This window comes from Polyodon spathula, chromosome 17, assembly GCF_017654505.1.
Source record: "Polyodon spathula isolate WHYD16114869_AA chromosome 17, ASM1765450v1, whole genome shotgun sequence".
NCBI lineage: Eukaryota > Metazoa > Chordata > Actinopteri > Acipenseriformes > Polyodontidae > Polyodon > Polyodon spathula.
In genome coordinates, this window is record NC_054550.1 from 29999963 (window position 1) to 30020261 (window position 20299).

General features: G+C 35.4%; 1 protein-coding gene across 3 annotated transcripts in view; it reads left to right on the plus strand.

Moving 5' to 3' along the window:
- The first annotated feature begins 9924 nt into the window (after window positions 1–9924).
- Window positions 9925–20299, plus strand: part of foxn3 (forkhead box N3) — a 67760-nt gene continuing 57385 nt past the window's right edge. For 2 of the 3 annotated variants that reach the window (XM_041276127.1, XM_041276130.1), the window contains exon 1: window positions 13649–13789. The gene's annotated coding sequence lies outside the window, so the exon portion shown is untranslated. Of the gene's footprint in view, window positions 10017–10696; window positions 10765–13648; window positions 13790–20299 lie in introns of those variants that run through there. The other variant, XM_041276129.1, reaches the window with a different exon arrangement.

Consider the following 20299-nt stretch of genomic DNA (forward strand, 5'->3'; position numbering starts at 1 on the left):
ACAATTCCACACATTTGGCTCAAGTGCATTTGTTCCCAAAATATCACATTAGATTGTATTACACTTCTCTGAAATGGAAGACAGGTGAAATGTAAAGTGTTTTGAAAATCTACATGGTAGTTGCCTATTAGTTACCAGTATGAGAAATGCTGAGTTGTAAACTTTCTTGAGTAATGTCATGTTTGGACTGATGTTAAAAAGTATATTAAGTTATGCTGGTCAAATATTTTTTTCTTGTCTTATTGATTTATTATTTGCAATAGTCAAAAAGGTTGTGACAAATTGTAATAAACCAAAAGGAGGCGCACATCTGTATGATGCCAACACAAGAGTCACCGGGTTTTTATTCTTTCTGTGTTTTTATATTAAAACATATATATACTTGCAACCCTGAAAATATGAATCTTTTAGTTTAAACAATTTAATTTCTGGATTAAATGCAGGGTGACTGAAAGGACACATGTTTTGAATCCTGATTGGCAGGCATTCCATAAGAAAGGCTGAATAGACTGTCCAGAAACTAATTTGCAGCAGCTTTTTATTTTAAACTTTCAAAAGGCCCTGAAGACGATAGTTTGTGTCCCTTTAACTGCCTATACATATTTAAGTTTTCCCTATATAATTGTATTGACAATGTGTGGTGGTGGTTGTTATTGGTTTAATACATGCTTTTATTTTTATTAATTTTCATCAACAGGGAAGTTGATCGGGATTCTGATGGTCATGTCAGCTTCAAGGATTTGGGGTTTGTCATCAGTTATGAACAAGATGATGTATAGCCCCTGGATGCTGCTGTTTAAAAAAACGACTGCATTCAATTGGGTTTACTTCCACAACAAATCTGATTTGTGGATTCACCCTTTCCTTTGTGGAATTGACCATGGTAAAACAACTATGTTTTGATAGAGGATGCCTAAATTCCATGTGTGCTACACTCTATTCAAGTGAGCTTTTTGTACAGAGGCTGTGTAATAGTAATCTAATCTGCTGAGGGTAAGTGATTCTACAGTATTTTAAAACCTCTGGTCATACTAAATATTCATTCAGGACTTATGTTCTTCTGTACTGAATATAGATGATTTCATTATTCGTAATACACACAATTAAGCAATATTCAATAATTTACAAGGTAAAGTTCTTTTTTGTTCTTGGTCAGATTGAAACATTACTGGTCTTTTTTGCTTTCACAAAAGTATTAGTTATATATAAAATAAATTAGATGGCCTATACATACTTTGTGATCTTCCGTGGCTAGTAATCAGAATATAGCTGAAACAATCCATTTGAAAGATGGATGGACTGCATGTCAGGTTTTTTAAATGAAACCTGGTGTCACATTTTATCCAACAACATTCAAAAAGATTGTGTAAGCATTTAGCCAATTTCATATGTGAGTGCTTCAGAACCAGAGTAGCCTAGATTATATCATTTTGAGAAAATGCAAACAAAAGTTTCAAGGCTTTCATTATTGTTTAAAAAAAAAAAAAATCAACCGTCAAAGTTTAGTAGATGGTAGGTGAAGGATGAAATAAAATTGTCTGAACATGGTATTGCAGACAGCCCTTGGCAGCTTGCCTAGATTCGCTATTCTAAATGTAAATGTTCTGAACCACTTATTTTAGGTGCACTGTGGTGTCCTTTTAACTGTAAATGACTACTGACACTGTAAAATCAGAGTGCATTGTCATACTGATATGGTAGAACAGAGTATTCAGGATTTTTTTTTTTTTTTTTTTTTTAAAAGCTGCAGACTTATTTTGTATTTTGTGTAAGCAACATGAATGCCAAAAAGTGCAGTATTAATTTGATGTTTGATTTATCAAACATGTGTGCAGTGACAAATGTATTGTATGTAAGCAGAGATCGGCATAATAAGACGAACAATTATATAAGAACCATTTATGTTTTCTGAAGATTTTTCAATTATACTGTCTGCCATAGGTGTAATTTAGATGGGGGGCATGTCCCCCTCACTCTTTCAATGAAAAATACTAAAACTTTTATTTCACGATAATTTATTGGTATAATCACTAGTCAGTGTAAAACTCAATGGAAAGAAAAATGGGATCGGATCCAGGATCACTGGAGCTGGATATTGAGATGATGTTTTACTACGAGGACCTGGATCAGGCTCCACTGATCTGTAATGTTACACTTTAAATAGGGAAACTGACCAATGAGAAGTGAACATACCTGGCATGTAGTTTAAAGACCACAGCTGACAAATTTGTGTAGAGCCTGAGATCACAGTAATGTTGGGGGAAAATGACAAAAATTGATGAGCAACCATAGAGGAGGATGCACTACAACGATGTATCCAAAGCACAGGGAAATGGTTTAAGTTTGTAATTCACCATAGCTTGTGTTATAATTTACTAATGTTATCACACTGAAGTCTACTTAGTTTAACTTTTTTCATTTTAAATTGAAACAGTAAACTTAAAACAGAAAAATGGGGCTCCCAAGTGGTGCATCCAGTAAAAGCGCTCCACGTGGAGTGCAGGATGTGCCCTATAGTCTGGGGATTGCAGGTTTGAGTCCAGGCTATGTCACAGCCAGCCGTGACCAGGAGTTCCTAGGGGAGTGGCGCACAATTGGCCGAGCGCTGCCCGGGTAGGGAGGTCTTAGGTCGGCGGGGGAATCCACGGCTCACCGCGCATTAGCGACCCCTATGGCCGATAGGGCGTCTGTGGTTCTGCAGTGGAACCGCCAGATCTGTGCTGTCCTCCGGCACTATAGGTCTGGTGGCCTCGCTGTGGATCCGCAGTGCGAAAAATGATGGATTGGCAGGAGCAGGTTTCTGAGGACAGATGTTCCAGCCTCCGTTTCCTGAGTCGGCGTGGGGGTTGCAAGCAGTGAGCCAAGGATACAGATAATAATTGGGCGCACTAAACTGGGGAGAAAACTGTGGTAAAAAATTGGAGACGACTAATTTAAAAAAAAAAAAAAAAAAAACAGAATAATGACCTTTGTGCCTTGTGCAAAGAGATATAGACGTCAATAGAAACAAAGTATTTAAAAATAATTTTTCACACAATTAATATACCGAATTAATCATGATATATTACTGATTCTAAATTATTTTATGTTTTTTAAATACATTGCACAGACTTTATTTAGTTCCAAAAATTCACTCTTGGTCACATTTTACTAAACATGTTTAAACTAATAAACAATTACCATAATGGACATTATCGTATTCATCATAGTAAAGGTTGAGTTCTTACCTGTAAACGGGAACACGTTTAAAGTTTGAAACTTTTTCTCTGGAGCTTGGTGTTATTTACATTATCGTCAATACACTGCAGTTTGAGTTTTAAGCTACATCTCCATATTTTAAGTGGATGGAAGCTGAAAATACTTTTTAAAAACACCCTTTTTTTATACCAATACAGTACAATCATAATTAATAACACAACTGTATATATCCTAAGTAAATCAATTGTGTGGAAACCTCACCGTTTCTAAAAATATATTTCAAAGGCAATTCTCATCTCATTAAATCTGTATTATGCCACACTCGCTCTAGTGCTTGCAGCGCTGAGAAGGGGCCGGGTGTTGCACTAAAGGGATCTGATCTTGGATCCAGGCTCCGATCTGGGTGGAGCTTCAGTGCTCTTTGAAGACTTAAGCCATGGCTTCATAATTCCATGACTCAGAAGCGACAGAATAATATAGCTATTTGCCACACTCATCACTCATGATAACATTGTGCCAATAATTTATTGTTTTGAATGATTGCCGCGGGAATGTCTTTGGATTTTTTAATTAGACATACAAGGGAGGCGATGTTTTGATACTCGTTTGTAACATATTTTATTATTTCAGATAGAATAATCTTCATGCATGCACCAGCTCCAGAAACTGTCCTGTCCCGTCCCGTCCCGTCCTGTCCCGTCCCCCACTTGTGAAACCAAAGTTACGCCACTGCTGTCTGCACCACACTCAAGTTAAGTGACGTTTGCAGTACTCAGCTGTGCCGACTGAAACTCCCTGACCCTTTATGGAAATTAGCAAGAAAACTTCTAAGCATGAAATATCATTAATCAAGGATGACAGATACAAATGAGGAGCCTTGCTCTCTGCTCTACCTACTTGCAGATACAAAGTACAGAGTTACACAGGAAAGAAGGGAAACCTAGTGTTCTGTGGGTGCAGAAAGCCTTCTGCAAATACACTAGATTCAATTTATGTCTCCCTATAAAATAAAGTACAAAGTGCTCCAATAGAATATCAATTCTAATGTGTGGCACTTAAATTAACCTTATACTGACGCTGTAGATACAGTGACTGAATCCTGGTGTGATTAATATAACACCATCAGATTTGCATTTTTCAACTCATTTTGACCAGTCAATTTAGTATACCAAAACTGCACAGGTGTCATAATCTCAGAAAAGTACAGTAGTGTCATTTTTTGCATTGTTTTGAATATCAGTACTGCCCTGAGATAAGATGGAGATGTAGTGAGATTCAAGACACTTAACAGCTGGAGGAGAGCAGAAAGAGCTAATGAGAAGGCATGGGGCATAGAACACCGTAAGGTCATTCAAGCCCTTGCTTCCAATATGTTTTGTGGAACATGGTGATTAACCTAAACAAAATATGTAAACAGCACTATGTGTTATTTACACTAGTCAAAAGGTTCCATTATTATTAATATACAGCACAGGTTGTATTAAACTAATTCTCCGGGAAGGTGAAGTAACTTTAATATCTATAACTTTATGCTTAATCTAATACTAATTTTGTATAAACTAATTTGTTACTTTAAAGCCTTACTCCTATCATCCATTTTACTCTTCAATCGCACTTCACAGATTTCAATCTTTTTTTTAATTGTATTCCATGACCAATATATTTTCTGGCACTGAACATAAGTAAAGAGGTAGTGGGGCTTAGTTAAACGCACATTAATGAGGCAGAGAGGTGATGTACAAAATGTTGGCTAGTATTGTTTATATTGGGGGGGAAAAAAGAAAGAAAGAAAGAAACTAAGGACAGGAGGCCTACTTGGGAAAATGTAGCAAATAAATAAATAGATTATTGGGGCTTTGATTAAATTTCATGCATAGAGTAGCTTATGGGAAAGAATAAATACCGATATGCACTTCAGGGTCCTATGGCATGCATTTTTTTTTGTATTGTATACCTATGGTGGGGGTCTGGAGTGGCGTCTACTATGGAATAAATAATACATTGCAATTTTCCCATCACCTACTATAAAAGCCTCACATTAGATTCGACTAAGTCCTGGAAACTCAGGATACTCTTTATGTTACCTGACATCACTGACCAGTACTGAACTGAGGAATTATGAAAGGCAATTGTACATTGAAGAATTTGTAAGAAATCTTGCTGTGCAATTCATGCCTGTTATTCCCTGTAGTAAGTTTGTGTAGTTTGTAGGTTTTGAAAATACACCAGTTGACACGTGCCTTATTCACAAGCCTGCTGTCATTGAAGAATTCAGACGGTTATAAAATGTAAGGCAGTGTAAGAAATATACCGATTTTGGGAGGCTGAGCCTATTACACATGATTTATAGATATTTTTCTCATCCGCTTTCTCTTAAGCCAAGTTTAGCCACACAAGATCCCTAACGTTATTGAAAAGAACGCGGCTGCACAGTTTCTGATTTACTAAGATATGAGCCCTGGCACAAAGCAAGTAGAATTCAGAGCTCCAGCTATTTTCCGTGCTTTGACATCCTAGGTGTGGATCTGACAGTTATCTTTCCAATAATGTTTTGTTCTAAAATGTGAAAAACAAAACACATGTATTTCAAATTGATACCTATTAAAATACTGAAAGTAAAGCATTTGGTTTTACTCTCAGCTTTCTGGTTCCTGTTGGTTAATCAGGCCTACAGAGTTGTTTTATTTCCCCAAAAACCACCAGAATCCTTCAGTTAACCATGGCACATCTGGTCTGGTCCTCTTATTAAATTGAAACTAAACCTGCTCTGAAAGTATATAAACATATAATTATACGTATTAAATTAATTTAAAAAATGTTCCCCGAATTTAAAGGTCATCACCTGGGACTACAGTTATGATTAAAATTCTGTCAGTTAAACATAAAAGTGAGAATATGTTCTGATTTTGGGTGCTAGAAGATCCATTTCAAGGTTGTTAGACCACAACATATGTGCAATTAAAAATAATTGAATCTTCAGATTTTCTTTTGTACTCTGATTAACATTAAAAGTGTTCAAGTTTTGAAAACTGTTTATATGTAAGGTCTATTCTCTGGAATACATGTTTGTGCTTTCTGCTAAATTGTGTCCTTAAAATGATATCTGATCCATTATACTGTAGTTACTACTGCTTTTAATATCTGTGGAGGTACATTACAGTACATTAATGCTTTCACAACATGGAATATCTCGCAGCAGTAAATTAGTTCAACCAAATTCCCATAAGATAGGATTTGCTAATAGATTAAGCTGCCCCTTCTCCTGTTGCTCTGGGTTGCTTTGTAATATTTTTTTTTTATAGCCAAAGGCTCACTCAACAAACATTAATTAAAAGCACATACAGATTAAAAAGTGAGGAAATCCATAGTGCTTAGCTCAATTAGCCACGGTAAATAGTACTATCAACAATTAAAGGTATAGTTATACGCGCTTTCCGTTTGGATCGGTTGCTACAGTATTAAAAGGTCATTTGGCAGAGGGTCTATGTCCTTGAAGTGTCACTCATTAATAGTGAAACAATTTCCCTATTTCTAGCCCAAAGTGAATTTTACCATCCATTAATACTGATTAATGGACAGTTTTTACTTAATTTAACAAAATAGAAATACTAGTGAATACTCCCCTATCCAAACTACCTAAATAGTGCATGCGCCACATGCATTGAAACCATGTGATTGTCATTCACTTCCTGAGTTTCCTTAACACTTTTACAGACATGCATATAAAGAGACCTAGTAGACAGTACATGCCCTGATGAATGTTTGATTTTCACAGCCTTGAGCCCCGTAGTTAGATCTGTTACCGTTAAGATCAATTGTTAAGACTGTATGGTATTTAAAAATGTCTAACACTGCTCAGTAAACTCAAATGTATTAATTCAATATGCTGGTTTGTGGAGCTTGGGAAGGGGAAATGTGTTGCACTTCATTATATTGGAGCCATTACACACTGGTCTTCCTAATAGGATGGTCAATGCTGATGATTGAGCTGAAGCTGGAAAGTACATGAGTGCACATTGAAGCAACCCTCCTTCATTAACTTTGAGGGAATAATGCTGTGTGACAATTGAAGAATAATAGCTAAGCAATAAACTAATTGTAAAATGGTTAAACATACATGTATTATATATTCAAATTAATGCCAACTGGGTTACCATTCCAATAAATATCCACTGGTAATTTTTACTTGTTAGCTGCTTGTAAATCCCAACACCTTCTAAAATCCAGTGTTAGGTATAATCAGAGAAGTTTAAATGGTTTTTAAATTTAAAATTCCTGTGTAGATGTATACTGTCTTATGTGTAGTGTTAGGGTTAAGGTTTGATATTTTCAACCAAAGTCACTGGAACCAAAAATAAATTTAAAAAATCCAGTTTAATAGTCAGCATAATGCAGTGCTTCTACTAGTTACCAAATATTACCTTGTTATTGAAATATGTTTTTGAAATATATATTTCTTGTTTCCAGCATGTAAACTACATCTGTCTCCTCACCACACTGACTATTTTCATTATCATGTTCTCCATGACATACCAAAAACCTTTCTTTCTACCTTCTGGGTCATTTTTTTTTTTTTTCAGTGATAACCTCTTTCTTTTGTTCTTGTTTTACTGACATTGATGTGATGATTCATGTTGTCATATGGAAAGGTGACTGGAACATTATTGCAAAGTGAAGCATTTTATAAATCCTTTGTGAATAACACCAGTCGTGGGTTCTTAATGCTTCAAGTCAAGTCATTGTCAAGTACTTCAGTGCTGTCCTGGAGGAACACTGTGAAATATGTTTAACCCTTGGTTGACTACACTGAGTAGCAAATATCCAGTTTGTCTGATAGAGTTGTAAAGATTATTCTGTTTTCTCCACAGTATCTTTAGGCCTACTGAATTTGATTGCCGGCAACTGAGATTTCTTATGGCCACCAGATGGCATTGTATTCTATGCAGAAATAATAGCAACGTGGCACTTATATAGTCCTGCAGGGGGAAAAAAATACTCAAATCATAATTTAAAAAATCGTAATATTGAAAGCAGCAATGAAGATATGAATAACTGCCAGTGTGCAATGCCTCTGCCTACTGGTTTAAACCGGCAGCAAGTCTGAATAAAGTCAAGAAGGACTTTCAGAAGCTAGGGGAAGATGCCTATTCACCCATCGTACACATTTTCATTTAGAGATGTAGCCAAGGACATTCAAAACTTTATAAATAAAAAGCAAAACCTTACTTACAACTCTAAAACACTGTGAGAGTTTCAAATCATGTGTAATATTCAGATCTTAAAACCTGAATTATACATATCTAAAACATTTTACCCATGGGACTCAGTTAAGACAACAAGGAAGCTTAGTGTACTCGATACCTTCCCCAGAAATGATAGGCAGCTTTGGAATACAACTGTAATATTTTAGAATGCTTCTTGTTGCTTTATAGTTGGTCTCAAAGGAAACAATGAGTCATCCTCCTTGCCTGCAAATGTGTGCAGGCTGTAATGCTGCACCTCCTTGCACTAGCAAATGGAAGTTATCAACATCACAGTATGATGGACCTCTAATTTGTTTAAAGGAATACATCAATGTAATGTCACAAAACAACTCAAAAATAACCATTGTTGGTTAAAAAGCACTTGCTTCAAATTGTCTGCATTGGTAAATCAAGCAGCAGAAAACATCAGTGTAACTGGAAGCCACTGAACTATGGACATTCAGAGCCTCCAAGAATGTCACACATACGTGAGTCCTGCATCCTCTCAACAACACTGTCCGCAACCCATAGTGCCACCATTACTCAAAGCAAATTCTGAAGTTCTGCTGTGGGTGAGCTGATTATACTCCAGGGTGGATAGGATGGATTCCGAAGTAGCAAGCGAGAGGGGAAGATCATTACTGGACAGCCTGCTTGGCCTTTACCTTGAAAGTGGTAGTTGAGAGAGCATTTTGTTTTTATGTATTGCTCCCACAAATATCACATTTGCTGTTTTTTTTTTTTTTTTTTTTTGATGTTTTTGGAAAAATACAGAACGACCACACACAGACATATACTGTTGCTTCTAAAAATGGAAAAGGCTTTAAAAATAAAATCTGTGCAGCTCTAGCAGTTAATACAGGGACTGTTCCTTGAGGTTAGTGACTCCCAACATACTTGCACCATAATTTAGTCTGATACATGACTGAGCAGCTAATTCCCCATTTTATATATTAGAATATAAGATAAAAACACAAATTGTGAAAACAAAAATGCATTGAGTTTTTAATAATTGTACAGGCGTATGACACTGACATGGTGTTCAAGAACACTGAGTACCGATAGTGGTAAAGCTACCATAACTTTGTGTAGGCATGCAGGTAAGCCGCCAAAATGACGACAATGTCAGAGTCGCTCAAGCTCCTCTGTGATTGGACGCTAACTAAAACGTCACAGGGTGCCGTTCGTCTCTTTTGCTGATCATCCCCCCCCACCCTGCAAGATTTTAAAAATACAATGGTTACAGATTACAGAACAGTACTCACAAACGTTATTATTCTTGAACAAGGCTGTCTGAAATCATCACAACTTCTGTGTCAGCAATATAATCCCAAGCGTGCAGTATATTATTTTATGTTTGAATAAATGTTTTCTCTCCTGAAGTGGGACAGAGAGGGTGGGAGGAGTAGAGTGGAGCGAGTATGGTTGCTATAGAGACAGATCCGGTGGCGTTGTTGAACCATTTTTACACAGATCCCAGGGGGTTGAAGCTCCCTGTAAGTTTTCAACATTTTCAGTCTAATTATACCACACTGCCCCACGCGTTATCGCTGTCATGACATGGGCTAAAAGAAGGTGAGTATTTTAAAAGACTGCGATATTTATATAGTTGATTTGTTTATTTTATTTTGTCATTAACCATGCCCTTGAGAAAAAGTATTAATTAGTTTACTTCTGAAACCTCTCTGTATGTAGCAGATATCTGTTGTTAGAACAAGCAAAGGAAGCATGCAAATGTATATATGGTACATTTGGACTGTCGTATATTATCTATACGGTACAGTACTAACACGTTTTATTTTACGATACAACGCCACTTTTATATCATAAAAAATATAAAGAATACTGTTTAGTTGAGCGGCTGTTTTTTTCTCCACATACATTTTACTTTACTTCGTAAAATACAGACATGCTCAGCCCTGTGGCTTTCACCACAAATACAGTTATGTTGCTTTTGTTGTCAATATGTATTGCAAGTTGTATTGGGACAAGTAGTTCTGTCTGTAATGTTTTCGCAAATATTCTTGAGATACAACCCATAAAGTATAATGGGTTTTTATTAGGTTACTATTGCTATTGAACAGCAAAGCACTGCTGTAACTAAGTAAGATTTGATCTTTGCCTAATGCGCTACCTAATAAGTAACATATATCTTGGTAGTGGGGATGCTTTAAATGCTGCAAATTCATTGAAAAAATGTGATATAGCCTAATGTACGATCATATTAATTTAGTTTTTTTTATATTGTTCAACAGCTGAAGTCCATCTTTTCAATGAGAAATATAATCACTGCCACGTCTGCCATGACATAAGGTAACTGGGGGTAAGTATAAAAAAAATATTCTGATGTAAACATTTTCTGCTGCTTTCAACTCTAATCCATGTGCAGCAATGTGCCAAGAACTGGCTTTTGCCAGACTTTCTATTTTGAGTACAAATTTATGAGAGTGAGTGAGAGAGTTTTTTTTTTTTTTTGGTATAAATACATTTAAGATGTCACAGAAAAACTAAAAAATATAATTTTCACTGGGGTATTCTCCTGTGACTTCCATCCTTCAGGGTGTCCACTAATGGATTGGGAGTCTACTCTCAATGGAGAAACCAGATGCATCAAATTTGTTACCTTAATCCCAACAATCTGTGCATTTAAAGAAAAATGATGTGGAAGTGCTACTTTTGATATGCTAGGGTTAGTTAGTAACAACCAAAACCTTTTTCTCCCTAAGGCTTGTAACCAGTCATTTAAAAATTGTTAGGCCAAACACACACACAAAAAAAAATGTAACAGTTGGTCTGTTTGACCTTTATACACACAGTTTTTGTTTCAAAGATAAATAAAAAAAGCATATTAATGATTCTATTTACAATTCCTTGGATTTAATGTCAACAAAAGCATGTGTGAAATAACTTTTGGGTGTAGAAAGTAAATATTTTATGGTAAAGAAAAAGATGACCAGAAAATGTGTATTTATCAGTTTGCTGCAAAGAACCCAGGAGGTACAGCTAGTTCCTAAGAACGAAAATGATATGATATCATATTTACCAAGTGGCGGAATACTAAGGGACCTGTCTTCCTTTGCTACTAGATAGATACTGTGATCTTACAATACAATAATGCAAGGTTACACTTGCTAGACAAACCATTCATCTTAATTTTGTTGCAGAGAGACATGCTGTTGCCAGGTTTGTTAAATATTTACTATTGCAACTGTGTCTTTGACAACAAATTATTTAGTGAATAACTTTTATCGACTAGGCTAGGACTGAACGCCTCCAATAACTGCCCCTATTGGAACACATTCCCTAGCTGTTCGCAGTGCAGTTCGGTCATGTGGGTGTCTACCTGTGTGAGTCTAGTACGCTCCCTGTGGTGAATTCCTCTATAACACTTGTGTTGTCAGGGTTGTCCTGCATGTAGGAAATCACCAGGGTCTCATTGAATAGTGATATCAGATTTGAATGACCTTTACAAACCACCTGTTTTCTCAGAGCTTCAAATGACATAGCCAAGGGCCTCAGTGACGGAAAATAGACAAGGTACTCACAGGTTGGTCACAAAGGGACTTTAGCTTAAGTAGGATCTACCTGTTAAAAAATGTAGTATTTCTTAGATGCTGTTATTTCTTTGATTTATATATTAACTGACAGCTATTTAAATGTAGGTTTTACACCTTGGTATCTCTTTTGTGATTCTGTTTGTAATAATACACTATCTGTTATGGTCCAATACACAGTTTTTTTAAAATTCAATATGAATATGACAAAGTGTGATATTTTAGTGGCCTGAATTGCAAATGGTGTTGAGGTACACAGTTTCAACAATATTTGACAATAATGCTTCTATAATATTTACAGTTGCTACACCATTTGGAATGATTATGCATATCCAAAAAGTTAGAAACTTGTACTGTAATATACTTACGTATACTAAAGTTTACTCAAGATTTGAGAAACCATAAAGTAGCAACAGAAATATAGACAGATCAAAATGATTATTATTTAAAGCTCATTAAAATTGCACAGATTCTTCTTTTTGATACAATGATATCTTTGTAGAAAACATTTGCCTTCACAGTTCCTGCTTCTCAAGTGCAAATCTGTCTCACTAAGATAATACTGCTACATTGAAACACCCACAACATATCCACAGACAAATAATTGTTAAATGGTCTGAGTCAGTTAAACTAGAAAGAGTGGCTCATCTATTAAACAACAATACAAATTAGTTTTTTTTTTAAATGGAACCCAATGATTGACTTGCAGAACGATTGAGAAATGCTGTTCTGTGAGATAATTACTCCTTACCTCCTGTGGGATCGGATTCCTTTTTCTGCTTTTAAGGGCAGATTGTGAAGGTCATGTTTTTAATTCTTTTTTTCAAAGCTACTTATTTCTTAAAGGTTTGCCTGTTGTGTTGGATTTAATTTCATGACTGCTATATGTTGTTTAATTTTAACCATAAACTAAAAAGGGGGTGGAAGGCTTTTTCACAGCCACCCTGTTGACATGGCATCATCAGATCAGTTTCATTTTTCAGAGCCTTGTGGCTTCCCTTTTCCCATTGACCTCAATAATACTTTTATTGTCTGCTGCAGCCAAAAGCAGTAACCATGGTCAGACATTCAATAGGCTAATTATTCTGTGCATACATGAATAGAATGCTGTCATTGCTCATATTTTGTGAACCTGATCACCAGGCTATGGTAATCCATTATAATTGTAATATATACATTTTATTTGTGTATGTGGGTCCACAAATGCCTACAACATGTAGCATTTGGTAAAGGTGAATGTTTTGTCACACCTCTAATGTGGTTGTATTATATAAAAATAAATAAAGTAAACATAAATACAAACAGACAGTTTAATGCTGTATTTAAACATGTATGCTTTTTCTATAGCTTATGTTGTACATTAATTCTAAATCAGAATTAGGGTCCAGAGGAGGTTTTAAGTAAAATGTAAGTACATCTAAGGTAAAAAAATAAAAAAATAAATTAAAGGTAGATGTAGCTGTCCACACATAACACAACTTCAATTTGAAATGCAGTAATGCCTGTTGATATTCTCAGAGGGAAAGAACGGAAGAACTGGAGACATTATTTCAAGTAACATTAGAGAAACTAGGACCCAGCAGAAACTGTCTTTCTGTGTGCCTCCCTCAATTCCAGAGCACAGCAAAAGCTCAGTCAGAGTGGAGACAGAGCTAAATATATGTTGTATCTACTGTGGCCACAGACAAAAATATTGAATAAAACCAGAATGGAAGGATTAACCAGTGGGATTTAAAATTGGAGCTAAAGCTGAAACTCATGCAGAGGAGTCTATCTGAAGATCAGGATTAAAAGGTTACTACTGTATATGATTGTTGATTCCTGGTTTCTAATTTGGCTCTACTAGTCATCACTGCACACGGGGTGGTTATGAATGCTCTTCCAAATAAATTACATGCAGGACATGTATGGCTTTGTATTTTATTTTTAAACAGATTTTACGGAGGGGTGGCTTCTTGATTAGAAAATTGTGAGCAACATTTTCAATTTTTTATAGGTTTATTGTGTTTATATGGATTGTCGTTTTATTTTTTGTAAATCACAAAAAAATAATTTTGGTTTTGCACTTAACTTTTTCCTCAAAAGAAATCCAAAGTGATTTATAATCCAATGTAGATGCTGATCTGTGGCCTTGGTTTTTGCATTGGTAAAAGTTTAAAATGCATTAGTACAGAAGTACATGTGAAAATGCTGTGTGTTGTAAGCAGATCAGAATGTGTTAATGTAGTAGTAGTTCTATTCTTAATTAGCCCTTTGGCCCTTGCTCTAGAGGAACTGGAGCTGTGAAATAAAAATGTTAATGTTTATATTGAAGATAGCCATGTGCTTTTCTACTGGATTACGTGGAGAATGCAGTAAATAGGGTCGTTAGTTTTACCACAAGAAGAAAATAGTACTGTGAACCACTGTTAAAGAAATTGAATAGTTTTTTGTTTGGATAATTCAAGTGGGAATGTAGTAGGCGGTGTGGAATCCTGTGTTGTTAATTAGGAGCTATTATCAGATAATGTACGTTTTAGATCTTTCACAGTAACTGCAGGGTTTGGTATCAGTTGTGTGGAACAATTTAGCTATACATCTAATCCTACAGAAATTAACCCCTGTAGAGACTGTCAGACATGAACTCTCTCTATTGTATTACAAAGCTGTTTTCATTCTAGAATTATTTGAAATGGACTCATAAAAAGCCTGATGAATCTGTTACAAGCTATAAATGATGTTAATGTGATTCTGTTTTCAAAATAAAAATGAAGTGGTAGCACATTTTAAATAATACTTTTCTTTCGATATACAACTGATAGAAAGTTTTATGCCCGTCAAGCAAATAGATATGATATTTTATCAAAAGGTGTTACGGTACAATATTTGGGTAACCTTCCATTCCCCATGTTAATGCCTTTGATTCAATCAGCTCGCATAGCCAGCTGCATGGTTGCAGTTCAAGGCAATTGTTTTGCCATCTCTTTGCATCTTGATTTTATTTCATTAATGGTGACTTGCTTTTTGATCTCAGTTTCTTACATTATTATGTTGAAGGGTTATCTAATACTGTAGTTGTGTGTGTTTGATTCCTCATGCTTTAGGAAGATTATTTCTTGTGTAGTTCATACTTTTTTGTCTGTACAAATGTTTTGACTGCTCTTAAAACAAAATACAGTGCCATAACAAATGCCTTATTTATGGTTGTTACAGTTCCAATGTCTGATGTTGTACTCAAGCAACATTCAAGTGGGATTTTGTATATCCCTCTTTTGTTTTAGTCAGTGTTTCGTTTTCTTTTTCACAGTAAGTTACTTGTGGGCCTCAGTTTTCAAGTGCCCCCTCATGTGGATGAGAAGTGCAGCATGAGTTTTATACGCCTATAAAAATAGGTGCCCTGATTGGTTGCTGTGTAGAAACACAGGAAGTTCAGGGTTTCTAATAACCACACAGAGACACAGTTACCATAGAGACAAAGATAAGCCCCCCTTTCTGAAAAAAACCGTCTGCATGTCATCACAGATGCCTGTAGAAAACGTTAGCTCCTGCCAGTTCTCCCATTAGCATCTGCTGAAACATTAGAATGCAGCTGTCTCATGAAGGTCAGTTTTTTTTTTTTTTTTTTTTTTTTTTTAAATGTATTCCCTACTAGCAGTTAGTTTTGTAATAATTAAAAAAAAATTGAATAAATCATATTCAGAGTTTTTTTTTTTTTTTTTTCAGGGACTGTGCTTAGGGCATAACTTTATGCGCTCTCTGCAAACCTGCAATGCTCCACTAACATAGGATTTTTTATTTTTTTTTTAAACAAGTAGAGTTTGGTTTGTCAGATTACTATTTTTACCTCCCTAGTATATAGTGTTCTATCTTGCACCATTGCTAAGGGTGATCAGAATTTTTCATGAGTGAGGGATTTTACTGTATATCTATCTGTATGCTGATGTCAAGACTGACGAAAGGTTTGGAAATCCAGCCGTGCATGAGTGAAAACTAACCAATAAGGGATTTTTAATTTTTTTTTTTTTAATTGGTTTTAGGAGTATTACAAAGCTTTAAATGCACTGTATACCCAATAACATTTGAAGGTCTTACTCAGTTGTGTTTATCAAAGCAGCTGAAGTATGAATTCAGAACTGCAAGTTCATTAAGTAATCGGTGCAAATAGTTTTCATCGATTACAGTGAGTGATACTGTATTCTTATAGTATTTAATCTGGTTTGTTTGTCCAGTGTATACCAAGTAAAACTGAAGTTTGAGACTGTATTGAGTATAGCAGTGTTATGAGTAAAGGATATCCTGTTGATGGGAGTGTTCTGTTATCTGAGGAAAGGTCCGTTAGCAGGAAATGTGTCAGCCAGCATGTTTTCTGTAAACTAAAAGGAAGTGTAGTGGATTAGTTGGTTTGACTACAGTACGTGAATATCTATGGACAGCAGATTTTGTAACTTTTGCAGACTCTTGAAAAAGTGTTTTCCCCAGTTTATTGTTGTGTGTGTGTGTGTGTGTGTGTGTGTGTGTGTGTGTGTGTGTGTGTGTATGTATATATATATATATATATATATATATATATATATATATATATATATATATTATTTGTTTTTGTATATATCTATTTGTGTTTTCTGTGGTCTTACTCAAAATGATTACTGTAGTCAGTTTAATTCAAACATTGTAAATTACACATTTATGTAGTTTTAACATCATTAAGTAATGAAAAAAGATTTCTTTACCCTGAAGTTACAAAACCAAGAACCTTAAGTACATTTATACATTTTTGTTGACTGTTCTTATTTATAGTTCCATACTGTTTATTTTAGTCAATATTACTGTTAGATATTTGTTTTAACATTGGTATTATACATAGCCCCTTACCTGGCACCCTACTCTTAATCTCTATGCCTGAGAGAACTGCTAACAGTAGCCAGGCTGAGTAATTGCACTCCTCTATATTCTGACTGTTAAATCCATGTAAAATCCTAGCAACCTGTTTTACAATGCAAAGTATTACCATCCTCCCCATAACAGAGGAAACTGAACAAAAGCTACAGAATTTAAGTTATATCTGGAAAGTTTCTGCTCAGCAACATTGTTTCATGACCCAGTGCAACTTGCAGTTTTATTCTTTACTGATAGATTAACCACACTCTTTTATGAACTTGAAGTCATCTTACTTTTTGGAACAAAAAAGTACAGTAAATGCTGCTCTGGTTACTAATGGATATGTGGATTAAAAGGTCATGGGTTGATTCGCCACCAGAGGTCTAATGGGACCTGAGCGGCCCGGAGCGTTGTACTTTTTTTTGGCATTAATGCAGATGAGCCCAGGTTTTTTGTATAGTGCTAAATTATGGCAGTGCCAAGCTGGACATTTGAAAAACGCCTAGCAAGAGCTAGGTTTTGCAAATGCTGTCTAACAGCATAGCAGCTGCATGAGTCCTCTGATGTAGCAAAAATGACTTCTAGGAAGTGAAATATGCTGTAGCTTTTCTTTTATTTTATGCAAGGCTGCACTCTGGCTTCTACAAGTGAATGTAATACTTGAGAAAGTATATATCATGGCAGATGTTGTTATTCTTGTTTTTTCACAAGACGAGGGCATTTAGTTCCCATCAAGCAGACTTGTGAACATTCACAAGCTAAAGGCTTGTGTTGATTTCTCACAGCAATGCTACAATCCTTCTGGCTATTCATGAGTGAGTATAAGGTTTGTAAAACATATATAGTCTGCTTAAGAAACCCCCCTAACAGACATCATCTTTGCTAAAATTAGATTGATTTATAAAGCTGCAATTTTTACCTGAAGTTATTGTTTTAAGGTTGTACTTGTACTTTATTTTCACTGATGGCTGGCTATGTATCATTTCACCTGGTTAAGTCTAAGGGCCCAATTCAGTTAACTTTTCAGCAGCCTGTGAGGAAAAACCCAAAGCAAACAGCAGAGTGAATTTGGAGAAATTTGCTCAAAATGTTGCTCTACATGTAGTTCTTTTTTTTTCTTTCCACAAACCTTTCTCTCAGCTACCCTGGGGTTTTTAAATTACGGTGCAACAATACTTAAAGCTAACAATAAAACAAACCCAAACTGTGAGAAACTAGCATAGGATTTTTTTGGCATTGTATGCAGTGATAGCATAAAATATTTACATGCAGTTATGGTACTTCTGTTATTTTGTAGTTTTCTAAAGCTGCTACTTTATAAAATGGGACTATTTTTGGGGATATTGTAATGTTGAGGTCAAAATAAAAAGTTCTCCACATATATATTTTACCAAAAATGGTAATTTGATTGAGCCTTGGAATAGTGAAAATTGCATCACTCGAACTCCTTCAGAACATACATCTTTTTACATAAGCGCCAGACACCATTTCGTCACCGACCTCTCTAATGTGGTTTTACAAACTGTTGTTTCATTCTCTCCTCCCCTTTCAGTGCCACACATAATAGTTTTTCTTCAGTGTTCATTTTGCCAAGTGCCCTTGGTCCACTTGACCTGTATTCAGTCAATAACTATTCATTTACCCCTGCAGAGAGACCATTTTCAAAAGTGACAGCACCAAATTTTGTTCCATGAATGAACTAATCAGAACTGGAGACAGCAGTTACTGGTGGAGCGCTCAGTGTTCAGCCAAAATTATGATAAGCTCCAGAAGGAAAAGGATTGCTTTCATAAGTGTAGCATAACAAAATGCTCATTTGTTATGATTTAAGTGCAAAAATATATTTATTCAAAACAACTTAATGAAGAGTATTATAACATAATATGAGAGGTTGTTGGTTTGGGCTGTCAGTGCCAGTTTTCCATTTTTATTGTGACAAATTAATAATTGTCAAATTTTCATTCCAGATATACATGTGGATCTGTCATTAAAAAAAAAAGCTATATAATTTAATTAAAATGTTTCAGTCAGAATTTCAGGACTTTGGAATGTTGTGAATATCTGTGAAAATTTTGAAATTTAGGTTTTACAGAGATGCAATTCAGTTTTTGCTTCTCTTTTGAAGTTCTTTCCACCAACATGTTTTCTTAAAGAAACTACCGGTAAACTTCACTGTAAACCAAAACCATGTTTCACGGTGATTCATGGTGGCTATGATGGTTTGTCGGTATAGAAGCAGATTTTGCTGTTTTGCATAGCTGTCAGCCAGGAGTTTACTCATACGAAAATGAGATTATGAGAGCATCATTAATTGACCTAGCTGTTACTTTTTTTGTGCAAACTATGTTATACAGAATGACAGTTTAGCCCAAACTTCTGGAGAATATATGAGCACACAGACAATGCTTGTTCACAGCTTTCAGCTCCCTAGCTTCTTTTTTGAGGAATATCTCTGTATCAGCACCAAAATCAAATCATGCCAGTATCATTTCTCACTTGTTTTTTCTTTTTTTGGCAGATTATGTCAAACAAAATTTATCATAAGGCAACGTGACTTTCAAATGCCGCTGAGGACCCAAACCATTCCCTCTCTTTGAAAATGAATGCATTTGCATGGCTTCAGAGTTTAGGTCCAATCAGTAAATCCAGTAATACTATTGCTTATCTGCTCTGTAGACTGGATACTACGCCTAAGAAACACATAACTGGCACCACAAACGCAAATATTTTATTTGTGCTACATTTGCAACGAGAATTTGTTTACACAATGCTTATTCAGTTGTGCATTCTGAATTACAGGGTTATATTTCAGATTGATGAAGTACTGTTCAGTACAATTCAGATGTGTTTTACATTAATTTACAATCTGTTTAAATAAAGCAAATGTATTCTGAATAGTTTTCAGCCTCTAATGTTAACAATGTAGGACACAGAAAATAAATAGAAACTTGGTAAGACAAAGGAGTGAAATGATAAATGTGGCACAGAACTTCTCAACAAGCTGCTGTCAGCTAGTCCAGTAACAAACCACAGTAATGAGTAGATTCATAACTTATAACAAGTATATTAGTGTAATGTGGTCTATTAGTGATTTTGATTAGGGCATATTACATTTATTACGGTTTCATGAAAATGACTTAATGAACATATTGAAAAAACAAATGTGCAGTGAAGTTTCTCTTTAATATAGGATATTGATATTTTCATAGCATGACTGCAACCCCAGACTTTTATCAAAGGTAATTTGAGAACCCTGGCTCATATGTGATCGCCTGTAATTATTTTTTTTCTGTAAACTGAGCCATTGTAAGGGGACATCGCAAAGGATACACAAATATAAAGACCAGTAAAGTTTTAACAAAATGCAGCAGATTCTATTACAGTTCTGCATTTTACCATGATTGTTGCAAAGCAAGTGACATTCAACTCTTGAACTGTGTTGCCTGA